The sequence below is a fragment of the Liolophura sinensis genome, chromosome 7, assembly GCF_032854445.1.
Source record: "Liolophura sinensis isolate JHLJ2023 chromosome 7, CUHK_Ljap_v2, whole genome shotgun sequence".
Classification (NCBI taxonomy): domain Eukaryota; kingdom Metazoa; phylum Mollusca; class Polyplacophora; order Chitonida; family Chitonidae; genus Liolophura; species Liolophura sinensis.
In genome coordinates this window covers 44,544,110-44,566,327 of record NC_088301.1, presented here as the reverse complement: position 1 = coordinate 44,566,327, position 22,218 = coordinate 44,544,110, and positions in this window count along the sequence as shown.

The following is a 22,218-nucleotide window of genomic DNA, read 5'->3' as shown; positions in this document are numbered from 1 at the left end:
CCAGCGAACACAGACTGGTCGAACCAAAAAGGCAAACCTCGAAAGAGTTCCACGAAATTCGTGGAACACTGGAATGGGTATACTTAATCCCTTGACTGTGGGACCAGTCAACTCTAAGACCACACGCTAGGTATTTAGTTTGCTTTTATTCCCGAAGGAACCGTCACCATAGGGGATTTGCTTACGTCTGCGCGGCACCGTACAAACGGAGCTAGAAAAACGCTACATCTCAAATTCCTTCATACACGAAAACAAAACCCTTTATCAAAGACAGCCTTTCACCATTGCCACAGGCCCCATGACCTCTGTTTTTCAGACGGCCGAAAGCTGGTAAATTCCACCTCGGGTCAAACAGCCACAACACCCGAGGTTTGTTGTGGTTATTCTCTAAGAACCCCCCTCTACCCTCCTCTCGACTTTCATAAAAGCTTGCTGTTCATCTTCTTGTTATCGCCTCCGCGTTATTGTTTCGATGTGAAACAAATATCCCAGACCCTGACCAAGAACTTTATGCTAAGAGTCTTGCTAGCCCATACCAATGACCCATGTTTAATAATTTCTCAGTCCATAAGGCATATTATCTAATTTGTTTTGAAAAGATAAGACTGAATTATGGCTACCGGTACAGCTTGAAATCTTTTTCACAGTCGTGTGCGTTGCTTAAATCTAAAGCCATAGAGAAGAAGGACAACTGTCACATGACCAATTAAATTCCCATGATGTGTTCAACAGCACCTGTCATCACCGGGTCAACAAAAGCTGTACGTATAGGTATGCGAGACTTTTTTTTCACAAGATTTGATGTCCCGGCTAATATGCGTCTTGCTGTGTGGTGTCGTCATGAGATGGGCATGTTGAGTGATGACCTGTTGTAGCATGGCTGGCAGGCATCTCAGGCGGTAGGTTGTCCCATCTGACGTCCATTATGTCAGTTTCTGTGTTATTTCGCCTCGGAGGAGTTCCTTATCACTACGGCACGTGCTTTTGGGATACATTTATAGCTGATTATATCTTTGTTGTTTCTAACGGCTTAAGCAAGCGACTTAACCGCTAATAAAAGTTCTTCACAATTGCTGTGCTATCTGGATGAATACAACAATCATCAAACGTCACAGCGTACACACTGTTGGAAGGTCACGCATAGAGAGACTGTCAGAGGGACACATTTTACCCACAGAAATAAGTGGGTAAAGTTAAACAGGATACATGCAAAGTCAATTATTTCACACTTTTTGGGAATGTTTTAATTTCTTCATCGTAGTTTTAAAGGACACCCAAGACTTTTTCAGTTAATTCTAAAAAAAAAACAATCAGAAGAAAACAGAAGAATTCTACTCAACCAGTATTAAGGCAATAAAGACAAGGGGAAAAGGTTTAAAAGTTTGCATATTTATTTTTAGAAATAAAATCTCGTGGTCACTGTGTATTTTAAGACATTAAAACCTAAGGTTAAATAATTAAACACTGCGTTTAAAGATATATATCGACACCATACAACATAATATATATAATCTGAAAATAAATCAACTGTTAGATAATCTATAATTGTCAAGACGCTGTTATAAGGTCAAAAAATGACTTTGACAAAGTTCACATGTTGGCTATCATATAACTGACGTATGTTTCAGTCAAAATTGCTCAGTTAAAATATTTAAAATGTCAAATGTTTTTTGCATGAATTAGAACAAAATATTTCACTATCTATTCCAGAAAAACTAAATGTAAAAGAGGTGATAGAGAGATAACGTCACGCGGCGTTAGAAGCAGTCATGCATGGTAACATAATATATACTGACACCTGTAGCTGCAGGGACTTTAACATGCGGCCGGAAAACAGCTAATTTCAAGTGAAAAAGTTGATCATGGCCCATTCCATTCAGATTAAAATGCAATATATACATAACAGAAGTATGCATTTTTTCATGGATCCAACTGCCCGTTAAGCTACATAGCTGCATTTGCATGTGTTAAAAAATAAAATATTATATATTTGTCGGAAAGCTCCTGTAATAAGGAACCCATTCTTACAATCATACTTAGCCGACATGCGGGTGTCAAATAGAAACAATGTAGTGATTGAATTTCAGATTAAACGTATTTAACTTGTCAGATGTTCTAAAATATGTGAGGACAATATTTTGTCACACCGGTGAAATTAATGCTTCTGACTCACAGGTATTGAAATAAAAAAGTAAAATTTTCACACACCTAGCTCTATGCATCGTGGGTGGTCTCAAACAGCGACATCTATTTAAAAATAAGTTACCGCCTTTCCTCGTAATTTAATGAAGTATCAATAATATTTTAATGCACTTTGTTTAAATGTGTGTTCAAAAACCACACCATATATGTGTATCTATATGTGTTTCCTTCATTCGTGCATGTAACTTATGGTGCTACAGCCTATTAAAGTTTTCTTACAGACTTCTTGTTTTTGTACGAAATCCTATATAACTCTAATAACAATATTACCCTGCATGGTTTTTGCATTAACCTCCAAGATAATGATATTCATTTTCCTATAAATACCATAAAACATTAATCTGTTGATTTTGACAGAAAGTCTGTTGCCTGAGTGATGCTGTAATGTATTCTGTTTTGAACTCAATATAATATTTTGTTGTTCTAACGCAAAACTTGATGTTGACTTAACACAATATGTGTGCTGTGTTTAAAAGAATAATCTGCTTCAATAAGAAACCATGAACATTCTATATAGCGTCACTCAGACAACAAACTTTTTGTTAAATTTAACGGATTTACAGAGACTAACTACACGGGAAAGCTAAAATACACCCAGTATCTTAATAAACTGTTTCAGGATATACGATAGCACGGTAATATGATTTCACTAATTTCATTCTAAACAATGTTCCCTTAAAGAGAATGAACACGCTAAATGTATGTCAATGAAATAAATATTTTCTGTTACACGTCAACCGAATGAACTCCTGTGTAAATACCATGGTACAATTTTTTTATGCTTTTAGACGTGTATCCACACACGAGCTTAATAAAAACAGTTCATATTTTTCATATTTTCTGTCTTTGGCACAGATTACTGATGAGATCTTTACAAATCTGAATTGCCAGGAATAGCTAGCATTACAAAATAAAATGTGTCATTGCCGTTTTCTACGATTGCCTCCAGCTGATCCGGGCGATAAAAATCAACAATTTTTATCTTGCCACTTTTTTTTTTATCTCACCGATTGCTGGCTCTTAGAAGAAAATACCTCGAACGTGTGACAATCCTCGCTTTACTTAACTTTTCAATCTCCATCGTAAATTAGTGATTTCCATTCTATCAAGCTTGCGGCAAAATGTCGAAAGAATAAAAAGAAAATAATTACTCAAGAGAACCATCATTTGTTACGCCCATGTTCACAACTTTGATGTATGATGTATAAAGCCCTTCCAGGCGGTTCTAACCAATGCGTATATAGTGGAAAGCAGCCCAATCAATGAGACCTTGATTTATCCAATACATGCATTTATACATGATTCAGGCATTCATTTGTAGATTATACCCTTGCACTGTTAGGCTAAATACGAAATACAGATAAAACAACCAGTAGTGATAAATTTGATGATATATATTCCTTGAAGACAGTCTTACCGGGTATGAAATATCTATATTTTATATCCATGAATTCGAAACTTACACAATCATGCCATTTTTTTCAGCCATTGGGGTCATCTAATACAATCTATCCGTGCATATTTTTACTTGCTATAACGAGTTTACAGTGAGAAAAGTTGACGGAAGAAACAAATTACTGCATTATTTGTATACGTTAGCCATTTACATACATGGAAAACATCCGTATAATTTTAGTGAGCAATGAGCATGCCTGCTGATTACAGGACATTTGAGTGATATACTTTGAAGTTTTGTTATTTAAACATAAAAGAAAAAAGAGGGCAGGTGGCCTTGTCGCAGCAGAGTTGAGGGACAATGGTCAGTTGGAGGTTTCTGGACAGACGCTCGTGTCAAGCCGGCACATTTAAAATACGTCCACGAGGCGTTTAGGGGAGCTTTACCTTTCTTCTTACAGTGCCCAAATGACATGGTAAAGGTATAAAGGAAACTTGGAGATCTTATCTACCCAAACACAAGGCAAGAAAAGTACTATTTGTTGAGAGCGTCCATTAAGAAGAGACACAGTGCATTGTAAGGTATACAGAGCTTTCGAAAGCACCTCACCATTGTCCAATTAAACTCAAAGGTTCAACTGCTTTTCACTTTATTTCTCACCATTATTTAAAAAGTTGTAGACTGTCGGTCGTCTGCCACACAGAGCTCCCTCATTTCTAAGGTCGCAGGCCGAAATTACTGTCAAGTCGTATTAGTGCATTGGGCCAATCATAGAAGACTTCACTCTGAGAGCTGATAAGCCGTCTTACGTCACCCTTGTTGTGTCCAACAATGCGCGATAGCTATGCTTCCGGGCTTACCGTCTACTTGATACTCAGCAGAAGACAAACTTACCCAGTGGTAATTAACTCAGATTACATATGACGACCTCATCCATAGGTACAGAACAAGCCCCTAACCAAAAAACATGCATGAATTTGCTATCTGTGCAAAAGTACAGCTTAATTTAAACCCCAAATGCTTTAATTCAAACCGAACACAATGCGACAAAATTTTTGTCAACGGCTTTACTGAAGCGAGATTCCGTCCAAGGCTGCTGATAAATTTAAAAGATAAACACAAATGCATCCTGTATTTGCTTTCATTCAACAAAATTATAATCTATATTCGGTGAAATTATACATCGTTATTCTGAAGAATCTGATTGATTTTCGCTTTACTTTTAGAATACCTACTATTAGACAGTCAGTAGTTAAGCATTAATCAAATACCTTCATGAGATATTTTAAAGTTGCCTAATTGATTCCTTACGGAATTGGTTAACCTCCCTTTCGAATTAAATCCATATTCCAGGAGTGAACACACACACACACACACACACACACACACACACACACACACACAAGATATATATATATATATATATATATATATAGATATAGATATATATATATATATATATATATATATATATATATATATATATATATATATATATCTTTGTATGGGCGATCTCTGGAGATAAGATCTGAAGCCATACAGCTATATAAAGTTCTAAATCGCGAACTCTATATACATGTATATTCTTATCTTTCTGATATGGACCATTTGCGCTGATCGTATTCTTATTCAAAGATATGATCTTTGTGTTGCATAAGGTTTACTTTGTTCACACTTCACGTATCACAGACAGCGTAATATATATATCCAGTGCCCTACTCTTACATGTAATCTATGTTATGAACTTTTTAAGTTATTTTAAGCGTCTCTCGCCGTTGCTGATGTACGGAGATGAAATGATTCTCAGACAGTATGCATTTAAGTCTTAAAGAGCACTATTGCTGAAATTGTTGAAATAACCAAACACTGTAATGCTCATGTGCATATCCTAGTTCCATAATGATATGTAACAAATACACTGAACGCTCTTTATGGCAAATACGCTACATTTATAAGCATTCGCGTTTTGTTACTTGGATAAATTATGTGGGATGTACAGCATAAAACTCAACGATGGATAGTACAGAGACTAGGTACTGGAAGAAAGCAGCCGTGAGCCAATTTAAGATATTTATTATTAGGGCTGTTCCAAATTCCTGAGTTAGTGTTTGTGTTATTTTGTGTCTGCTAGTCTGCCACGGTGCTGTTTTCTTGTCGCCTGTATTGTATGATCCCTCATGCCAGAGACGAGAGACTGATTCTCTCACAATCACCGTACCTTCAGACATACTTATGCACAAGTGTGTACATGTATACGCTCTAGACCGGGCTTATCATTCGCCCAGGCTTCGGACGTAGGCAGACCAATGGTTAATCAATCTGCTTAAAGCGTCCTTCCTGGAATTCCCATGTACTCTGCTATTCTCCAGGAACATGAACAAACCGCAAAGGCAAAAGAGGATCACTATAATCGTAAGTCATAGCATCCATCGAATCATACATATCCAAAGAAACAGGATGCAGTTTAAAATTCTTCATAGCTCCTTATCAAAACCGGGCTGGCTTGACCCAGACGGAAAAAACATCGTTACAACACTTAATGTTTGTCTTCCGACACTCTGGAGAAAGTACACCACAGACCACACTTATGCCAGTGTTCCGCATTTCGCTGAGTGCTGACACTCTGTCCTGTTTTCTCCAATCGTTAAACTATAACAATGACTTGCTTGTTGAGCAGATACTTAACTTTACCTCTGCCTTCTGTTTCACACCCTTATAAAAAGTATGCATGCAGAGTGTGCGTGTTCCACTGCTATGACAGAGACTAGCACTGTTCCTATACAAACCACGAGCTTCTGTGAAAGTGCTTAATGTATCAAACGACGACTTCCAAACTATGTGTCATTAGACCTCGATCTACTTATGAATAATAAATAAATTTCACATTGTGCTTCTCCTGCACCATTTGTCCCAGCTTTTGAATGAAGTTGTCAATAACAAACATGCAGATCATCGTCACGGCGCTTGAGGTGAGTATAAGTCGTGTACATTTTCAGGTATTCGCAGTAGACGACCATACTGGTTTCATTCAGGGCTTATCATCGTATGGAATTCCATTTTTTGTCTTCTTCTCCGCGTGACATACTCTCCATTGTGCTCATCCACGGATGGATATGCTTTTGTGAGAGTAGGTGTAGTACATGCAGATTAAAGTTTAATGCCATTTTTATATTTTTATTGGTGTTGGAGAAAGTGATCAATAAAATGTCATGTATTTATATGCTGATTTAACCCAAGTTAATCACCGAATCAATCAGTGAACTCAAGTCTTAAACTATAGATGCCACACGGCCGACTTAAACTGATGTAGATATATCCGGACAAATACAGGTTTATGCCGCGATATTGTAATCTCTGCCAGAGGGCTTACCATTCATCTCCGGGCACTTACAATAACCTACATGAAAACGTGGCACACGGACGTACCAGCGGAAGACTGGGACGAACTGAGATAACCGTTGTTTGTCGTTTTCTAGCTAAAACGAGTCCCCGTAGGTAGAATGTATACAACAGAATACGGCGTCTTTTAGTGATAACGTTGTGTATATATTGCTGATATACTAGCTTTAGTCCAGTATAATATACATGCGACGCACCGTCAATATTTGTCCACGCCATTTCATTGCAATTCGATATTGTTTTTGTTAATTAAGGGATATATTTACAGACATTACCCTGTCGCAGTCTGAACCGCTCTCTCCCGCCGGCTTCTATTTTTCTAGGCCTGTTGTGTGTTTATATACAAGTGGAAGCTAAGACAGACAGCATTTCCAACAGTCTAGTTTGCCAGACACTGGTCTTTGGAATTCCAAATAGAAGAATTTACTTTGACTTTGTCGTAACAGATGGGGACCAGTGTAATGACCTGGCAAAACGTGTGTAAAGAGGTATAGTGAACGACAAGATGCATAAACAGTGAAACAACAGTTACGCCTTCTCCTAGAGATGCACATACTTCCCTCTCACTTCTCTCACACACGCAGTCAGAGTTGATAGGTTTCTTTCTGAGTCAAAAATTTGACCATATATATTAGTAACTTATATTACTTTATTAATGACGTGCATGTGTTGACCAAACTCAAATATCAGATTCTTCAGTGTATATAAACAAGTTTTACATGTGTGTACAGACAATACGATAAATATCACAAACAATTATAATAATGTTTGTTTCATTAAGTTTTAATTACGATAGTATAGTATCTGGGGAGGCGGCGAATGCTGGATCCATCGCTGCAATTGAAAGAGTAACGGTTTGGGAAAAATGTAACTTTCTCTCTATTTACATAAAATTTGACACAGCTCAAACATAATCGGTGTAATCTGACAGGCCGTCACTGATTATTTAACAAATTATCCAGGGGAGAATTCCCGTCATAATGCTAACAGAAAAAATCATAATGTATATGTTCTCAAAAACTGCACATGAGTCATGGATTTAAGCGGTTTATAGAGCACACTGCTCTAAACGAGGAACTTTTTACACAGTTTTATGTTGACACCATGCTGCTTGCTATTATGTTTAAATATCCTTGTACATGGAGCTGTAATTTCGGATTTTACTACAGAAACAAACGAACAACGCTGAACAAATGATTAAGACATCAATTTATGAGACGAAGCCTCCTTTCAGTTGATTTCAACAGGTCTGCCGCACATTAGATTCTGGTATATACAGTCACACAATATAAATTAGCTAATACACTAACCTGCCTGTTCTTCGGCTTATGTGCATGTGTCATTGCTATGTCCATGTTATCGATTGCAAGAAAGCAACGATATCATAAAAACAGACTAATATTGGCCAAATTTAATTTCTGTGACACAAAGGTATTTTTGCATGGATTAAATTTAAGATAAATGTTTATTCCGCTTCAAATCACTAAGAAATCATAAATTCTATTGATTTCGGGCATTCTGTTATAATCAAATATAGTCTATATAGTTCAATTGCGTTTGGCATCGACAGCTACCAGTAGTTTATACGTGTAGTATACATGCAGTGAACAGTGGTCACATGCGATTGACCTAACTTGTTGTGTGATATGTCACAGTCTGCGTCTAGTATTCAATACATGTTTATGAAAATGTGCATTTAAATTTGGTAATTGACGCAGCCTTTACATCATTACACCGGATATGTGGACAGGAAGAAAACCCATATCGCCCCGGCACCAGAATCCAAACTCCCCATAAAAGAAATTTTACAATCAGTTACAAGTAAGAAAAATGTATGTAGAGGCTTTAACGACACCAATCTCTGTCATAAAAAAAACATTCATAGTTTAACAATTCAAAATTGGCAGTTGCCTGCACGTTTGGTTTTCATAGCTGAAATTTAAAATTTGAACGCACAGTGTAAAAATAAATGAGGACGTATTGTAATGGGTAGCGGAGCCCATGTAGAGAACACAACGCGACAGAACGACATTCCAAAGAAAGACGCTAGCATTTCTTATATTAGAGGGATAGTTCCGAAGAGAGTGGATTTTTGTCGAACCCGCATGCAGCCGCTGTCTAAGAGCAGTAGATTTTATCAACTTGAAGACCCGTTCATCTGGAGAGAATTTTCACAGATTCCGCGCATGCCCAGAGTAAATGTGTAGTGTGTTTTATCAGCGGCTTGATCAGAACTTTGTGCGGATGAGAGAGCGGAGAGAATTGCACGGTGTTCTGAACAGAAACACTAAACGAGCTGCACCTAGTCGATGATGAAGAAAACAGACCGACGTCAGTTAGTATATATAGTTATCCTGTCTACGTCACTTAACCTCTTATACAAAACACTCTAAAACAATCCCCAAAATATGAGCAGTATTTCTGCTGTATAATACGAAATGACAGTCCGAAAACCAAAAACACAAAGAAATGGAGAAAAAAATATATAATAAACAAAGAAAATGATCAAAGCCTTAATATCCCTATAACATGTATGACTTGAAGGCAAATTTTATTTTTCAACATATGCGGAAAATTAACTGATATTTACCAAGGGAGACAGAAATTGGGAATGGGGTCTCCAGAATTCCTTCCTGTCAGGAAGTGACAACTGTATACACCAGTGGCGAGAATAAACAAACTGACGTTAAGCGGTGCGGTTTAACGGGTATTTAATGGACTTCCTAGAAGCGATGACAATGTATATGGACGTATGGAATTCTCATTTCATACATGAGAAAACAAATAAAAGCGTCACAGGTTGTTAACTTTGTTATTCAGAAAAAAATGGACTGCTCCGGGGAAAATAGATATAAAACAGTTATAATGGCATGGTGACTTTGGACTTTCTATATTTGGGAAAGATTTAAATGCGTTAAACTGTCAAAAATGTTGCTGAATTCAAAATAAATAAAATACTTTATAAAGACTGTGTGTGTTATGACGAATACTACAGTCTTTATAACTTACCAAGCATTCTAAATAGTTTGCAGATGCCGTCAAAACAGTATGCAACAGACAAATGATGTACATGTGTATATAAAATACTATCCACTCATTGCCCCAGCGTTTGTAGTGGCGATATTTGGTAATGTGCTAACTTCAATACAATGTGCTTTGATAACTGCCACACAGTAAATGGACGGTTACATAATTATTGTTTTAACTTAAACATAATAAATATATGTTTATTGTTTTACTCTCGCTGTGCAAATACTTTACCCGTTAGGTGAATTATTTATATTCATTACACGCAACCATTTCGGTTGCCGTTAGATTGCAGGCTGTATGTGCGCATACACTTCGGACAAATGTGTCTGAGGTGAACTCAATTAATTCAATATTTATAAAGCTGGGATTCTGTTATTCGCCTCCAAAACGTTATATGTACTAATTGAAATCCCCCACCGTGCGAATATTTCTTATATGAAGTGTTCTGGTAAAATATTTATTTTCAAGGTACCTTAATTCCAAAAATTAATTTTCTTTTGATGTGTGCACGAGGTAATGTTATTCTAGCTGACCAATTCACTCTGAATACCACGGTTTGTACTTCTGAATCAACACATAAGCAGAGCCAGATATTGTTGTGTTGAAAAGCACCCCAGTGTGTAAAAGGATTTCATAATGCGGCAATAGGTCTGTATTTGCAGTGGTGTTTTGGTCAAAGAATATCTTGCAGAAAAGTGGAATCGGCTGTGCAAACACTGGCGGCTTGTGTCTCTCGTCGGACCACCATTGAACTCGAAGCCGTCTCCAGGTGAAGTGTTAGCCAAGGCTGTTTTCCTAAAGACCAGAAATGTTAAGCATCCACATTTGCAAAGGATCGAATTAAGGGAGACGATTATTGGGTCCAATTTACTTTGAAGAGCCCTTGGTGCAATGCTAAGCAATCGGAATATCGATTAGACGTGGTAATGCACTTCTTATATTCCATCTAACAGGTACCCGGACTGAGTGTGAACGGCCCATACGTTTATTCTCCCAAGTGATTGTTGCACTTAACGTCTGTCTGTCAAAAGAAACACTGATTATCGTGCGCAATTGTCTGGCTTAATTTAAACACTAAATCACTATGGCTGACCGAACTGAGGCCCTTTGGTGTTGTGCTATAGTGCCACAGGAATATGTCAAAGACAAACTGTGTCTCTTTGTTCGCACTGATGTATCCCCTATTTACTCTCACACTGTATATGCACATAATTATACAAGGCGAACAAAAACGCCTCCAATACACATCTGATACAAACAGGTTCTAAATCCAGATTCCAGGAACGCAATTGCAAAGTTGCAAAAATCTATATGACAACGAATTAATTGTGATCCTACACTGTCAGATCCCTCACAACTGAAGATATTCAAGGTACAGTTTCTTGGATGTTATCTCTCCATATATGCTTGTTCATTTGTTTATTTGTAACTACTTTCTTCAGACTATCGGTATTTTCTGTTTCTTTAAATAAATCAAGGGGGAATTTATGCGGCAAATAACGCGGCATCCATTATTCGGCATCGGAGAGAACATTTCAAATAAAAGAAAAAACCTCTTTCTGTTGAAACAGAACTACAAATTCAAAAAGATCCATCAGCCAATCAAATCGTACTGACAAAGTTTTAACATGCAGCCTATAATCTAATGATATAAGACAGGGTTCCTGTCATTCTTGTAGATAAATAGGTGTATATCTAAAAAATCTCCAGATTGAAATGTAAATATTTAGTTTGTTTAAAAGATGGTTGATCGGATCAGTGATCTTCTGGATTAATATCGGAATTTTTATGCTGCTCGGTGCAATTTTATCTCATCCAGTGCTTATAAAAGAAGATAACTTTATTTGTTTGGGACGTCAACGAGCCACACTATATTTGACACAATTCTAGATAATAGTACAGTTTTTGCCAGGCCCCTGTAGCGTCTAGAAAGATATAATCTAAAGAAGGGGAGTTTTCACCACTGTGTTAAGACATATCAGTTGACAAGCTCAGTGTGATTCAAATGTTCATGAATGGGTCCAGGTCTAAGCAAATCCATACAAAAACACGTGGTCTCACTACATGGATGGATTTACAACTTCACGTTTATGTCCGTTTCTTATCAACAACACATAATTTTTAAAATCTATGTTGCATGCACAGGACGACACGTGCTGACTATATAGCAAAACTATATCATATTAATGTTGTTTACACTCTCCATGCAAAGCTGCCATCGCAATATATGGAAGCCGTATGCATGGAAATTACATGTAATTGTCTGGAATTAAAGGTTGCTGACCGTTTAAACAAAGATATTTTATTAACGAACCATATAAATCCACTTAGGTACCATCATAAAAATTACGAAATGTCAACTGCCTAATGTTGGTACAAAGTCAGACATTTATAAGGTCAAACTTATTTTCCGAATGTGACAATCTATTCCTTGACAAGTGATTGTAAAAAAATAAAATATAAAATAGATCATCGTACAATAACAGTAAAGTTCATGAATTATTGTTTGTGGTGATAAACATGGGTTCATTTCTGATCAATATGGTAAAAACTCGGCTTTAAATCTTTAAATTACAACATCTTCCATTCATAAAACTAACCGCCATAGTATACGTGAAACATTTTGAGTACTGTACAGCGTTAAACAACAATCAATGGGGACCTGTCAAACCATCATGATGACGTCACATTAAAGGCAGAATGACGTTACAATAAAAACTGATACATTGTAACAGTGTAGACATTACCCTGTAATCTATTTTTGCACGCAACAATGGCTCGAAGTCTTGCTTCACAATATCTCTAACTCACGAAATTAAAGAATGTGCCGCCTCCCAATTACATGAACCACATTTGTGAACATATATGATGGTGAGTAACAGAAGTCTTTCGATGTATGTTTGTGACTTATCCAGTTGAGTACATGTTGGCTACTAAAACGGCTCTTTAATTTGCAGTAACTGTGATGTTAATATCTGCGGTGTTAATTAATTGATTTATTAGAGACATAATTAATAAATGTTTGAAATTTATCAGTCTAACTGTATTATATGTATTATCTTCATTCTGTCATGATAACAAAATACATCAGTTTAACTTTGCTACATTCATTTATCTATGTTCACTTATGCCTTGAAAATATATAAGTTTAATTTTGGTACCTTTATTTATCTCTGTTCACTTAGGCCTATGCCCAGAAAAATATATCAGTTTAACTTTTGCTACATTCATTTATCTTGTTCGCGTATGCCAAGAAAATATATCAGTTTAACTTTTGCTACATTCATTTATCTCTGTTCATTTATGCCCGGAAAATATATCAGTTTAACTTTGCTACATTCATTTATCTTGTTCGCTTATGCCCAGAAAATATATCAGTTTAACATTGCTACATTCGTTTTATCTCTGTTCACTTAACCTTAGCTTTGCTATACATTCATTTTTCTCTGTTCACTTAACCTTAACTTTACTATACATTCATTTATCTCTGTTCACTTAATAAAAGATAATATATCAGTTTACCTCAATTAATCCATGGCAACAAAATATATGAATTTAACTTTGTCACATGAATTTACTTCTGTGTGCACTTATCGTTGTCAACTAAAAAAAAATATATTAATATAAATTGCTGCACACATTATCTGTATTCTGTTAAGCCAAGAGAATATATCAGTTTAAGTTTTGTACATTCAATTATCTCCATTCACTTATGCCAAAAAATATATCCATCTAATTTTACTGCATGAAATAATCTCTATTTATTCATGAAAATAAAATTTATCACTTTATCTTCGTTATGTATACCTTTATCGCCAGTCACTTAAAATCAAAATTTTAGTTTTCATTTATCTCTATATTGTTATCTGCGAAGACAATTTCACTTTAAGTTTTAAGTTTAAGTTTAAGATAATCAATTTAACTTGCTACATATATATTTCTATTCATTTATGTCATCGGATTTGCTGTACGCATTTTTCTCTATTCACCTATGGCAAAAATTATTTTAGTTTAACTTTACATGCTTTTATCTGTATTCACCTAAGCCTATAAATATACCAGTTAAACTTTTGCTTTTATACCTTCTCTCTTATTCCAAGGATTTCTCTTATATCGGTTTCATTTTGTTACATGTATTTGGCTATATTTTCTTAGGCCAAGTAAATACCACTAAATTTTTAACATGTATACACTTATTTCAGTTCTTGTATGTCAAGAATATATGCCAGCATTTATCTATTCTTTTATAGCAAAAAATGTGTCCGTTTACCGCGTGCACATATCGATAATAGCATTATTAAAAAAGACACAGAAACCCTAGCTGATGCAGATGTAGAACAAAACATCACGTTGCTACTGTAACAGTAGTAAAGAAATTGTCAGTGGTGTACCAGTATATTCTAGCTATATAGGAAAAGAAAACATACACCGAACAGATAACGTGTTCGCCTACATATGTTGTAGCCAAAGTACAGAGTCTCGCGGTTTCTCGCGAGACTGATGATATCTGTTGCGTGCAAGATGTGCGATAGCTCTAATTGTTTGTCGTTAACATTATCAGACAATCTTGCTTGTTGTGTTTACTAATTAAGATCATATCCCATCTCAAGTGGTAAAGTAATCCTGCCCTTTTTTATATAAAATTAATTTTTTGTACATTTTATGTGTAAGTTCATTTATGTAGTACGACACAGAGGTTAAAGTGTCTGTTTCTGTTTGATTCTATCCTCGCCTTCTGCTATAAAGCATACTTTTAGTGGATGTTATAGACAGATATTACTTGGGGCTCCCGCAAATCGCTGATCTCGGGGCAAAACTTGATTATCCGATTCTGTTAATCGATAAAAAGGTGTAGTAGGTGATAAAACTTGATCACTTGATCAAAGTGCATGGAGAGAAGTAGAGAGCGCCGTCGCCTTTGCTACACCTTTATGCTCTCGCGACCAGGCCTACAGACGCACACCTGAAGGTGGCCAGTGTGTGATTTCGTCGTGATTACGTTGATGATGTAACACTCAGATCGTGTCCAAGATACATCCTTTTACAATGGAATAACAGAGGCCCAAAGACGGACGGGGGTGTTTTTCTCATTAAAATCTGGGGTATCGAACCAGTTGAAATGAGAGAAAGTTTTATAGAGGAATGGATCCATTGTTTGTGGGAATTCTCACAGCCATTATCGAGGAGGAGAAATGGGGGAAGGGAACCGCGAGCTATTTGACACTACCTCGTCTAATATCAGAGAGACATCTCACATTGTCTGAATGTTTCTTGAGGGCATCAGCCAAACTTATCAGTCCAAAATCTCTTCGCCAGTCACCAGGCGATGTTAAAAACGTTCTGTTTTTCCTCTTTTCACCACTGCTGTCGTTTTATTGTGTCATGGGAATAGACCACAGAGGAAATGATTGACGAGCAACAATGCTCCTCTCGTCTTTCGCTGCTGCATTATACAGAATGCTTCCTTCGTATGTGCGTTATTTAGTTTTGTCCTGTTCCTTTGCGGCATATTCTTGTATACCATCTGCATTATTAGGTATTTACTGTTGAATGTTTAAGGCATGGCATCTCTTCTTAAAGAAATGAAGCTGTAAACAGAACTGTATAGTGCCATGTGTTCATAACACGGTTAAAGTTCTACACAAGCCCGTTGAATATATGCCTTTCATTTAATAGAGCTTTACATGGTACAATAATTATAGATGTGACAAAGCAGTTAACGTTATGGCATGTTTTTAGCATAGCTGCATGTTGAAGTTTTAAAAAAGAAAATCATCAGACAGACATAAAACTTAAATGTTTGTATCACAGACTAAAACTCTACATGGACGTGATTTTAAAAAATTACCGGTATGTTACATGTATAATTTATTTGTCAGCTTAATGATAAGTCAGGTTTACACACATGCAGTTAGTCTTTACAGCTTGTTGAATCGTGCAGTCATACCATATATCACACGGCGCGTCGCACAGCAATTAACCTTACATAATTAGGCTGTGTGGAAAAATAATACAAATTAATTATGTAATTACAGAGGCCAAGTTATACAAATAAAAACGAGTATAATAGTTTGTAAGTGTTTTAATATATGTTATGGGGATCCAGTAAATGACAGCACTTTAATCGTGCTTGATATTTGATAACTTCAATGTACTGTAGTAAGTATCTTCTTTTTTTTTTTTAAACAGGCAGCCTCTTTGTAGAGAGCTAAGTTGAATTAAACTTCGATGACGTTAAAAAAAAAAGCTGGATATAGTTTTCTTGCCATATAACTTGATGTTTAATTCAGTTTCTTTTTTCTTGCAATACAACTGACATGTAGTCGTCAGCTAAACACATACAGGCCTCAATAACAAGTACAAATCTGGTATAACATGAAAACAAAAAAGTGCTTATAACTCGTTCTGCAACTTCCGACGAGAAATCTCTGACAAGACAAACACATTGTTCTGACTTTTATTTCTCTTACCAGATTTTTTTCTTCCTGCATGTGATAATTTGTATAAATTCCACACAATTTGTCACTGTCGACACCCCTATCTTGTCGAACGTGTTATAGTATTATTTGCTAATAGCGGTCTTCTGGGCCAACAAAGGCCGGATAGCTCCACATCGTATCATAAATATTTATGGCAAATATAGAAATATCCTCTGATTGCTTGTAATCATCCAAGCGTAACAGTTCAGTGTGGTCCAGTGGTTAAATATATACATATGTAAGGATTTATGTAATTAAAATATCCCTGTTTTATCTATTACACTGAATCATTTATCAGCAGAAATATCGTTACTTAACTTATTGTGTCGGTTTGAAAAAAAATACCAAAAGACAGAAAAACAATTGGTTAGAATGTTTTCACTTATATTTGTTTTGAGTGGTATTTTTGATTGTGCAATAATTTGTTTAGATACAATATTATTGAAACTGTCGTGTTTCAAGGCAAATTATAATACTTCTGTGGCTATAGGCTTAACATAAGGTGTACCACTATATGAAACTGCAAGTTTTACACTGCATTCATATATATTCATATACATACAAGTTGTCGCATGGAGTAGTTGGAATCTGCTAAAATGGTCGCCAAACACAGAACGTTTGTTCAGAGTATGTGATCAGAGTGTGTACCCGAAAGACGTCCATGCAGGGTGTTTTCACAGGTATATGCATCCATCGGCTTGGCGTGCCAGGATTATTTCGTGTTCGCGCTCCGACTGCATAGGATTCACGTTTGGCTGAAACGGCCAGTTATGTAGGGTGTAAGTATATATGCCGAGTGAGTTATTGGACAGCACTATGTGTGGTTTCTATGGCTGGAGTTCACATTCGGCCTCATGTAACCGGCTTTCCTCTTTTCACCTGAAAGTGTCGGTTATTTAAGACCATACAAGATGTTTGCCACTGATATGACCGGACCGAAATGCTCGTAGCCTTAAACCAGTCAAGATGAAGACGCAAGATAACTCCGCCATATAATAAACAGACGCCCTTATAATAGATGGCGCACATCAAAAAACCATGGACCAAAACCACTGTGCAGGCGACCAGTACCAGTAAATCATATGGGTAAATCATTCAAACCACCAGCGACCGCAGCTAAAGCCTCATGAACAAAATGTGAATATTGATATAAAAATCACGTAAACGAACTATAGGGCCACGCCATGACCCCTGACAAGCCATAAAGATGTTTATTGATGACTGATTTTATTTATTCGACATCATGCTTTCATATACGTTCATCTTAGGTGGCTGTGTACATTGAAAATTGTAATTTTTTTTCACATGTACAGAACGGTCGACTACTTATACCGTCATTTTATCTGCGCACCACAGTAGGCGAACATGTAGAGGTGACCTCTTATACATTACATGCCTTCCATATTCTCATGATTTATATACTGGAGTATAGTGGGCATTCCTTTAGACTCATATAGAAGGATACAATCTAAAACTAAGTTTCTCTTTCACGTTGTAGGGTAAAGGTACACATGTATTCATTGCATCGTATAGTTGAAGTCACCTTATAAATTAATATGAAGTTCATAAGGCTTAAATTTGCGCGCTGTAATCTATAACTGCATGAATGTAGATACGCCTGAATGAAAGAATGAAAATACGAAACATTATTGCTTCTTTAACAATCTGTATAGCATCTGATGCCTCGAAAACTGAAGATCAAACACACTTTATAGATGGAGTATACATTCGAAACAAAATTATTACATCAATTTGCACCTCAAAAAAAAAAAAAAAACATTCACTTTAAACTTATTCTACATATGACATGTCCAGCTGACATTTATTTCGTTAAATTCGAAATATCATAGAAAGAAAACGTTTAACGTTAAGTTATTTTGGTGATTGCGGTCCCAATTATCATATGACATAGAGTCATAAAACATGCCTCGAAACCCTCGAAATATTATAGGTATATGAGTTGAAATATCACTGATGAGGAGGCTTCGGTCATTGACAGGTAGATTATACCTAAGATTATATAGACATGGCTTTAGTTGAATCCAATAATACCATAAACTTCATTTTCCCTCGACGACCCACAGGCCAAAACAATCTAAATCCCCAACCAGTTGGCTAATAACGATACGCGCCCATGCAGCCATTACTTAAATTGCCTTTTCAACTCTCGTCTTTGAAGTTGCCAACGATTCGATGTACATAGAAATACATAAACCCTCTTCATGTATTGCTACATCTTTGCCCGCGTGACTTTAACAAAGTAGAATCAAAGAATATTATATTAGCGAATGGATTCTGTGAAGACCTTAATATATATATATCGAGAAAAATATCGAGAAAGGCAGACACATAGCGTTTTTTTCTGTTTTTTCCCTCCATTTTTGTGTAATGTCGTATACTATTTGCCACAGCATTAACATAAATTCCTAAAATCCATAAAAGAAGAGAAATGGAGTAAACACATATCAGAAAATGAAAGATGTCTTCTGTACCTCCCGTACACATTACGTGTTACTATGTATGTTTCGAACACTTTAAGTCTTTAGGCTTGAAGATGCCTTTGCTGATATGTATGGATTCCGTCTTAAAAGTGTGGAATCGAATTTTAAATCTCAAACAGATGAAATGACGCAGAAATATATTAACTTAATTGGGGTATTAGGAAATTGTTTCAAACTAATCCTAAATAATGAAGTCACCTGTTTGTTATCGTAATTCAATAAATTGATACAGGTCTCCCTTGTATCAGGTATCAGATATGTAAAGTGGCGCTCTATCAAGGCCGAGACGTAATAGACAAAAAGTACAAGGTACCTCATTCAGTGTCACGGAAAACAAAGCCGTGTAATGGCGCGGAAAGAGGACAAAGAAAAAAGCAATCACTTTAAAATCGTTCACTAATCGGGCCATGGGTCAAAACACTATAGCATATGAAAGGCACATGGCCACCACGGAGGCGCGTTTTCCCGCTAATGACGAATTGCCCAAAGTAATGCAATGGTATATCGTTGGCGAGGAATATGACGAACTTGAGGGTAATAATATATGAGATGGTGACGCGGAGAAAATGAACGTATGACATGTTAGAAGCCGGGCCGGAGTGAAACCATGAGGGTGAACGATACGTGTGCCGATGTTGAGAATGTTTATATCTGGCAACAACCTTCACAACCGACCGTCCACGGCTGCCTTAAGGGACGCCTGGCCCCGTACATCGTTAAATAATTGACATACAGACTCTATGCATGGATGCGGGACCGCTCGCCATGTCAGAGAGTGCACGCTATGTGCCCCAAGCAAAAGAGGCTTTTCACCTATCAATCATGTCCCGCTTGTAGCAGAAATATTGTAATGTCCCCGACATAAAGGAAGTATCAAACGAAAAAATTAGCGTTTTCTAGCCCAGTTGATGAGACGGAAAAAAGCGAGAGAAACAAAAAAACTGGCGACGAGTGAATGTGAAAAGAAAAAATGGCACGCAAAATGGCCCAAAATATTGAAATATTAGACAAAGCAAAGAAAGTATGTAAAAATGAGTGAAGCCCTATAAAACAAAGATCTGCATGTCCACATGTAATGTTTTCCTTAAAAGATGAATAGGTTTGAAGCAAAATGATAATGACTTTTACAAAAGTATATTTTTTCACTGAAACAATTAACTATGAATCACTTTTTAGCATTTTTTCCTGCCTAATTATTTTACAGAACATTTATTTAATATATTCTAAAACTGATCTAAGTTTGTGTACTGATTCGTATTTCACGCATAAATTCCCGTGCTAGTAACTTATATCCTTGTGTGTATTTTTGTCAGCTTTCCCTATTTATGTATTGTACGCCAGTGATGCATGATGGGAACGTGATCAAAATGCAGATTCCAACATATGTGGAGTTTGGGCTCTTTAGGGATACGATTCAGCGCTTTATGATGTAAATATTTTTATGTGCATGTAAAGACACCGAAGGTCATTATAGCTTAAATCTTAAATCACGGAGAAAGGCGTTTATTTCCCTCCAACACTGTAATTAAAATCGCCACATGCAAATCGTATATTTTTTTCAAATCATGTATTACCCAATTAGGTAATTTCACGATAAATTATATTAGAACTTCTGTTGTTTTGTGTTGTCATTTTGTTAATAAATCTTTGTATGTCTTTGTCAAGTAGATTAAACCGTGATGAAAGCCACTTTAAAAATTTCAGGAAAATCCTTTTTTTTTCATATTTGGCAATTCCTGTGTTTGTGTGGCATTAATTTTGAAAATGTTCAGGTGAAAATGTCATTTTTAACTGTAAAAAAAAGTACATTTATTATGGCCTCCACATCATTATGGGATTGGCACAGTCCTGCGGTAGATGACAAAATAGCTAGTAAAATCTGAAAAACGAGAAAAAATGAAACAAAAATATAAATCGTTTACATGAAAAATAAGCTGGAACTGAGTTATGTGCATGAAGCAGTGCCTGTGATTTCTTTGATCAGTTCGACAACCCTAAGAGTCGTTTCCAGCTTTCCGGCCATACAGCACAAAAGATGACAACTGAAATATTTACCAGTATCGAGCTTCGAAAACAAATGCTTCACGCTTCGACGATTTCATACGCGCCGTGGGTCTGGTTCGTTTAAAGGTGCTATTTAATATCTGAATAGATATTGAGTCCCGTAGATACCGCCTCAGGCAATATTGAAATGATCCTACCGTCGTGACCTTTCAGTACAGATAAGGTCATTCGAACTCCTGGGAAAATGTACATTTCAGACTGTAATCTTTTCGTTATATATTTCATTATAAGGTTTCGGGTATGCAAATGAGGTGTTTTTTGGGAACGTAGCGGAAAGCCGTAGCGATAAGGTAGTGTGATAACACGGAAGCAGATAGCATGCTTGAACAGTCGGCGAAAGCGTCACCGCTTCATACACGAATTAAGAAATAAACCATGGTGAAACATAATATCTCATTATTAATTACAAGTTTGTAAAATTCTACGACAACTATATATGAAACATGTAAACATTTGGCATTTTAATTAAGGTTACTATTTCCACTAGTCAATTCCTGGCTAGATTTTATCATTTCACCAGTTTTATTTCCCAAGGGAGACAACCTATAGGTATAATTTGGACGTGCATGGGCTTTTTCCTTATAATGTAACTATACTGACTCTAGCAATCTATCCGTTAACTTTTTGTTCGAGATCAGTATTATCTTACAGATTTAAAACATTTACGTTATCGACACAGTATTCTGCCATGTCACTGAAGTCACAGTTGCCCCTTTCAAAAATAATGGCCGCACAAATGTGTTAAATAAAACTGCCAGGCAACCAAAATGAGACAATTATCCTAGCCGAGTCTCGGAGGTGAAGTACCACTAAACTGATGATTTTAACATCACATGAGTATAGGTTAAAACATACTTTGTCGCGATTTAAACCGTTAGCTGCCGATGACAAACAAACTGATCTGTGTTTGAAAATATAATTAAAATGTAGACAGCCATGAAACATCTGATACCAGTTTTGAATAAATAAATCTTGAAAAAGTTTCTCATGCATAAGACATCGACACATGGACACATCACTGACCACTACAGTTTCTGTTGAATTTTTATGTACGGTATATGCATGTGTTGGGTCAATGCATTATCACCTCCACACAACTATGTACACAGTACACAATGTGCATAATCCAAAACAATCTGGCCGTGTC